The sequence below is a fragment of the Tiliqua scincoides genome, chromosome 5 (assembly GCF_035046505.1).
Source record: "Tiliqua scincoides isolate rTilSci1 chromosome 5, rTilSci1.hap2, whole genome shotgun sequence".
NCBI classification, from domain to species: Eukaryota; Metazoa; Chordata; class Lepidosauria; order Squamata; family Scincidae; genus Tiliqua; species Tiliqua scincoides.
The window spans coordinates 19,429,940-19,437,326 of record NC_089825.1 but is presented as its reverse complement, the minus strand read 5'-3'; the positions used below and the strand labels follow the sequence as shown (position 1 = coordinate 19,437,326).

The following is a 7,387-nucleotide window of genomic DNA, read 5'->3' as shown; positions in this document are numbered from 1 at the left end:
CATCTGATTGCCTGTGGGTCTGGTTCTGGCCCTCAGCAAGGTGTGGTCATGCAGCAAGTTCAATTCCCCCTTGTGTGCTGGGAAATTCATTCATATAGGTAGATCCTAACAAGGAAAATGAAGCTTCTAGTCCAGTGAACCCTCAGTTTAATGGAATAGTAGGAAGGGGTTCCGTTAGTCCTGAAAATCCATTAAATCCCAATACATGGAAGTCAGTGCAGACTCACATCTGCAAAATGTAACCAACTAATTTTCAATAGTATTAGAAAGTGTCAATTTCTAAAATCAGTGAAATCAAGGGCTGTTAAATTGATGGTTCAATGTATCATAGTAATTGGTGCTGGACCCCAACTTGGACAATGACTGAGCAAAGACCAGTCCGTAGAGTCTAGCAAATAACAACAGGGCAATTTTGACACATTTTATGTTTCAAAAAACAAAAACAAGCAAGATATTTCATCTACATTTCAAATACTGAAGAAATAGCAGGAATTTTACAAACAACCGTTATTTGATGCAAACAAGGGACTCAACTTTTGTTGCCTGACTGAAAACCAATTTTAACAGCTGTCTAAGGTTTCTTTCCTGAGTGGGTTCTCTGGTGCCTAATAAGATGACCACACTGACTGAAGGCCTTTCCCCACTCCTGGCACTTATAGGGTTTCTCACGTGTGTGAGTTATCTTGTGTCTCTTAAGTGTGCCACTATGACTGAATACCATTCCACATTTCTGGCACTTATAGGATTTCTCTCCTGCGTGCATTCTACGATGGCATATAAGATAATCACTATGACTGAAGGTCTTTCCACACTCCTGGCACCTAATAGGGTTTCTCCCCTGTGTGGGTTCTATGATGGATCTTAAGTACACTACTCACAGAGAAGGACATTCCACACTCCTGACACTTATAGGGTTTCTCTCCTGAGTGGGTTCTCTGGTGCCTAATAAGATGACCACTCTGACGGAAGGCCTTTCCACATTCCTAGCACTTACTGGGTTTCTCCTCTCTGTGGGTTCTATGATGGTTTATAAGATTGTCACTCAGATTGAAGGTCATTCCATACTCCTGGCACTTATAGGGTTTCTCCCCTCTGTGGGTTCTATGATGGATTATAAAAGGACCAGGGTCACTGAAGTTCATTCTGCACACCTGGCACTTATAGGGTTTCTCCCCTGTGTGGATTCTCTGATGGCACTTAAGCTTATCACTCCAATTGAAGGTCATTCTACACTCCTGGCACTTAAAGGGCTTTTCCCCTGTGATGGCTCTTTGCTGTGAAGACAGAGTCTGTTTCTTCTGTCTTCCAATCTGGTCGCAAACTGATGCTGTTGAAATATGAAACGAAAAGCAGTAAGAGACCCAAGGAAGAAACTGCAGCTAGCTGAGGAAGTGTAATGTCTATGACCTCTTGAGCCCATGAGACAGGTGGAGTGGAATGTCTAATAGGGATCTGTGAAGTATGGCTGTGCCCTCCCAAGTTCCCCCACATCGCTGGGACAAGTGTCCAGACTAGGCACCAGATGGCTATGAAGATACAGCTCTCAGTCTTGCATCCTGCCATTACCACCTCATTACTCTCACTGACTGAACCCCTTCTACTGGGGTCTCCTATCTGTTGCCCACCCCCTTTCCAGCCCAGAACCTACGTCCCTAGTGTCCCTGTCACCTGGGAAACCTGGAATCTGGCTTAGGAGGGGCATAAGTATTCTCACAACACACTTTTGGTCCACCTACAGGCAGCAATTCTTCTTCTAACCAGGGGTTAGTGCCTGGTTTACAGCATTACACCACTTGACTGTCCAGGTGTCCCTGCAGGGGGCTCAATGCCTGTACAGGGGTGGTGGTGATAGCAGAGCTCCTAGGTAGCTTGGAAGGTGCAAGGAGGGGGCAATAACATTTTTTCCGGAAAAAAAATATACGGTTAATATATATACAGTACAAATAATAATAAAATGATAAAGCTCTTAATAACTACATACAATGGCCAACATATATAAGTCAACACAATTATTAAAAGATCATCTAGGGAAATAAAACTATTCCTGCCTCTATAAAATGACACCATCATCTAATGTACTCACAGGTGTATGGAAAAACAAAGGGCTAATATAACTAAAGAGTTTGGAGTTGCTATGGCAGAGGGAGGAGAGAAAAGACTGATAGTCTGCTGGGGAATCCAATCCAATTGGGCATATACAGCAGTGAATCTCCTGACCCGCTGCTGTAAATGCCACTGTGTTGTTGTTGTCAGAGTACACTATGGAGCTGCATGCCCAAACAGCCTGAGGCTCTATGTACACATCAGTGGCTCCCAGATACCCCAACCAAATAGGTAAGGTGGTAGAGGGAGCGGTTTGGGAGAGGATTGGGGTGGGGAGCAGGGGGTCAGTTAGGGGCAGGAGGGGATGGATGTCAGTAGCAGCAGTGCACTTCAAGATTCAGTCCCCCTTTTCTGACCTAGAGCTGCCCCCAGGGCTCCTTGGACTTGTGCCAGCAAAACAGCCAGTATATTTCTGAAGACACCCATTGGCAGGCAGGTGGCCTGCTGGTAGGTAAATACAACTATTGAAGAAAGATAAGGTGGCAGAAAGCAGGGATTGTTACCTGACCCTGAAGGTGTAGGAGGTTTCTTTTCCCTGGAGGAACAGTTTTAGATACCTTGTTGTCTGTAAGGGCAGAGGGAATTCTCTGAGACTGGGATAACTGTCACATGCCTCAAGATAAGGCACTTCATTCTGTTGTTTAGCACCTCATTCACCCTGCATAGCCCATAGTGGGCCCTGCAAAGTCAATTGAGACAGGGCCAAAGGGAGCTCAGAGGGTCTTTCCAAACCTCCACTCCCCTCTTAGTCTAAAGGCAGAAATTTCCCAAAATTCTGCTCCAGGGTTGTCACCGCTAGCAGAGTCCTGGAACTCCAAGAGGATTTTCATTAAAAGAGAAGGTGGAGTTGGGAAAATGATGCGATTCCCCCTCGCGAGAGTGGGTGACCCCGATTATAAGGCCTGGGCTACCTTAGAAGTGAGGCAGGGGACCAAAGCCTATCATAGGACTAAATGAGATCTACAAAAAAGTCTACAATTAAAATTTCACTAACAAGGGAAAATCATTTGTTTGACCTACCCCATCTTTAATCCACAACTGTTCCATAATTCAGGCTTGAGGAAGGAGATTGTAACATAATTGAAAGAGGCACTGCAATATTTCCAGCTTTTACTGGATAAGGAGTTCATTCTGACATGGGGTAACAATCAGACGCATTCTGGATGCCCAATTTAGAGGTAATGCAAAACTCACAGTATAGCACCTGGCTGCTTTTGGCAGATGGTTGTACTGTATAGCTTCAAAGAGCCATGAGCTCCAATTCTCCAAGCATAGAACCTGCATCCAACTCTCTTTTGTCCCTCTCCGTATGGAGAGGGTTAGGCTTTCCTGCTAACATAGACCATGCTTCCTATGAAACATTGCAAGGAATCAAAGTTTAATTCTGTTGGGCCTTGACATTAATTCTGTTGGGCCTGATTGTTATAAGCCAGGATGTAGCTGTGAGGCCCTGATGTCTAGGCCTGGTGAATGTAAACAAATGTAACTGCTGCATTCTGAGTATAATGACATACACCTGTGTGGAGTGTGAGTCATGTGACTCAGGGTACTTGTGTAGGTACTTATTAGCTTGCCTGGCGTTGGCAGCTACATAAAGTAATACGGAAAACCAAACACACTCCTAAGTCTCTCTAAAAATTTTCAAATATAGAAAGAAACCTTGTAGAAGGTTAGTATCATTGTATTTAGGCTCACAGTAGAATGGAAAGTGTCCTGTGTACACTAGAACTGACTTCTGCAGCAGCTGCTGTCCCATAGCTGTGTCGCTGAGCTTCTCTATACTCCTTCATGGTAAGCAGATCCACAAGCCAAACAGCTACTGTAGCAGGTCAGTTTCCTCCCAGATGTGACAGTGTTAAGGAATGTATGCATTCCTGGCCCTGGTGTGTATGACTTGTGGCAGTAGTCACTGCCATGTGCCCACGGTAATGCCCCCAGCGTCCCGTGTGGACAGTGAGTCTGGATGAGATTGGGAAATGTAAGATTCCAGCAAATTTCTGGTCCTCCTCCTCAGGCTCCTGGGTCCCTTTTCAGACCCTGGGCCTGGCTACAAATTACCGCCTTTACCCCCCTCTGCTAGGCCCTGCACATGGGGCTTCACAACAGAAGAGAATATAGCAGGAGTTCCCAAAGTGCGCGTCACGACACCTTCGGGCATCATGGCACACTGACAGGGTTGCCATGGGATATCCCTGGTGGCCCCTCCTACCTGTTCCCCTGGGCACTACCATCTTGGATCTTGTGAGATCCAAGATGGTGGTGCCCGAATCAAATGAGATTTGGGTGCCACCATCTTGGATCTCACAAAATTTTTTGAGAATGGGGTGCTGCCATCTTGGATCTCACAAGATTTCAAGAGACCCAAGATGGTGGCACCATGCCAAGCCAGGAAGGATAGGTTGCAAGGGCGGCATGACCCAGGTAAGTTTGAGAACCACTGGAATATGTGTTCTGCTCTGAAAGGCTCACAATCTAGAAATAAGCCCAAGGGAGCAGACAGATGTAGGGCAGGGTAAGTAGGGGGAAACGATGTCATTATTTCATGAACCTGAACTTTGGCTTAGTTGCAGACAGGCAACGGGACTAAGGGGAAGTGCCCAAAGCTTAATGAAGCAATCTGAAGGAGGTAAATGGGAAAGCTTCCATGGTTAACATAACAGCTTCGGAGAATGACTGCAATGCTAAATATTGGGTGCTGGAAGGAAAATGCCTTTGGTTCTGTCTGCTGAAGGATCCTAGGCATGTTTATTCTTTGTCACATTGAATGGGAATGAAAATGAATGTGCCCCATTCATGTCCATTTGTCTTGCTTTGAAGATGACATTGAAATGGAAAATGAAAGGGAATCCATTCATTTTCATTTGTTTTGCATTGATTCAGTAGAAAGACTCGCCCCAACGTCTGAGGCTGAAAACTTTGCTTGTTCCAATCAAATTGCATGAATTTTATGAGAGTTTGTCCTGTTCATTTGTGACCTAAGGGAGTAGTACAAACCCCCCAAATTTCATGCAGTGAGGTCAGAGGGTACCCCTTTCCTCCATGCTCCAGTGGTGCTGTGGAAGTGGTGTCCAAGTAGCCTTATCTTCTATCCTCTCTATTTGTAGTGATTGCATATTGGAAAACCATTGTGAATATGAGGAGTGAATGAATCTTCACACTGTCCTGTTACAGTGAGGCCAGGTGCTCTGGTGATCTTCACAGTTTGCCTGTCTGCCTGCTTATTTAGCAAGGCCTGGAGCAGCTAATTTCCCAAAGAGGCTGTTATCCTATAACCTTACAGCTGTGCCTAGCACAAGTTATCTTGTTGCATAACTGAGATAAGGCAAGGCCCAGATGGGGAGAGAGGTATCTGCATGAGACAGTACAATAGAACCTCCGTATCCATGGGTCCTGTATACGCGGATTTAACCATCCATGGATGCAGTGTCCTCATGGGTACCACTGGAGGCTCCCCACAGTTACTTACCTGGAGTGTCTGGGGGCCTCTCCTGCATCATACTGGATTGCCGACCCACTCTATTGGCCTCTGTGGGCTTCAGAATGGCCCGCAGAAGCCTCTGGAAGCAACTTTCAGTTTTAGGAGGCAACTTTCAGTTTGCTTGTGAAAACCAGAAGTCGTTTCTGAGGCTTCTGTGCACCATTCTGAGGCCTGTGGAGGCCAATAAGATTGATCGCTGGTCTGGTGCAACCCAGGAGAAGCCTGGTAAGTGACTGTGTGAGCTTCAGGAGTGGACCCCAGCATCCGCTGAATTCCTTATCCACAGAGGGTTCTGGGACAAAACCCCAGCTGATAAGGAGGGTCCACTGTATAAGCTTTTGTATTAGACATGAAGCGTCCCTGAGAGTATGTATATAACCCCAGAAATGCCAGTGCCCTCTGGATTTGATCAGTGGATGATGAACTATACAGGCATGCTCTGATACTTGCCCCACTGGATTCCATCCACTGCTGTTCAGGAACCCCCAGCAAGCAGAAGGGACATGGCTGCAAGCTTTTGTTTGACCAGCTCATATTCCATACATATGCTTTCTTTAACTTTCTCCATTCTTTTCACATAAGTTGTCTCTTGCTTCTGTATTTCAATAAATCTTACTCTTTCTAACTTATCTTGTGGCCTGGCTGTCATTGATTGTACCCAAAGCTGAGAAAAGCAGAGTCTGGCTGGACCAGTCTCTGGTTTTGAAGACACCATCCACAAAAAGGTCCCTACATTACCACATTACCTACAGAAGTCCCTACATTACCACCTCTGAGGAAACCCAGCTGTCGGGGGGGGGGGGGGAGAATAGGACAAGGCAGTGATGGTGCAAGTTGCTCAGTGGAGTGATCTGTGCCATTTCTGCTTGCAGGGTCGTGGTGGGTGGCTTTAAACATTGGCTGGTGGGGTCCCCTGGGTCCCCAAGGAGATCTTTGCCTTTTAGCCATTTCCCAACCTGACCAAACTCTGGTGCTGTCCCTGTTCATAAATAACGACATCGATCTATTAGAAAAAAAATCCACAAGCCATAGTCTGACTTTTATTATTTATGAAACAAGTTTTGAACTGACACAAAATCTTCAGTAGCAAACTCTCGAGAACTCTTTGTCAGGCTGGGTGTTGGTTGGCAACCTTCAGTCTCGAAAGACTATGGTATAAGCCTACAGCACCCGGTATTCCCAGGCGGTCTCCCATCCAAGTACTAACCAGGCCTGACCCTGCTTAGCTTGTGAGATCAGACGAGTGTTAAGCAAAGCAAAAAAAGAAGGGAAAATGGGCATGGTGTAACAGAACCTCCATGGCAAAGGGAGAGGGACAGACAATTCATTACTACAGACAGTTGTCGTAGGATCAGAGCTGCAGAACCCAGCAGAGTCTCTTGGAAGCTGGAAGTGACATCAAGAGGCAAAGACCACAGAGATGACCATAGAGGTCAGTGCACAATGGGAAAAACAACACTGAAAATTGTTGTCCTAGATACACCCCTCAGCTCTCGTGCTTCTTCCAGTTCAAAATAGCTAGTGGGAATTTTCAAATTTGCTACATGGCATGCACATTTCATCCCAGTCCTTCCCCTCCCCTCTGCCAATTAGAAAACATAGATACCCCATGGATCAGCTGGCAGGATTCTGCCTGCCCGAAGTACCTGGATTCCTTCCAAGCTGTCCATCTTGCGCCTGTTTTGCATAATGTACCATACGAGAGTGTACAACTAATACAGCAACGTTGTTTGGGAAATGACACTCAGCTTTTGCTTTGACAGCTACTTGACAGGATCTCACTACCTTTTTTAATTATTTCCCCCA

General features: G+C 45.9%; 1 pseudogene; it reads right to left on the bottom strand.

The window, feature by feature from the left end:
- Nucleotides 1-571: 571 nt before the first annotated feature.
- LOC136651331 (zinc finger protein ZFP2-like) lies at nucleotides 572-5,600 on the bottom strand (annotated as a pseudogene).
- Nucleotides 5,601-7,387: the final 1,787 nt, after the last annotated feature.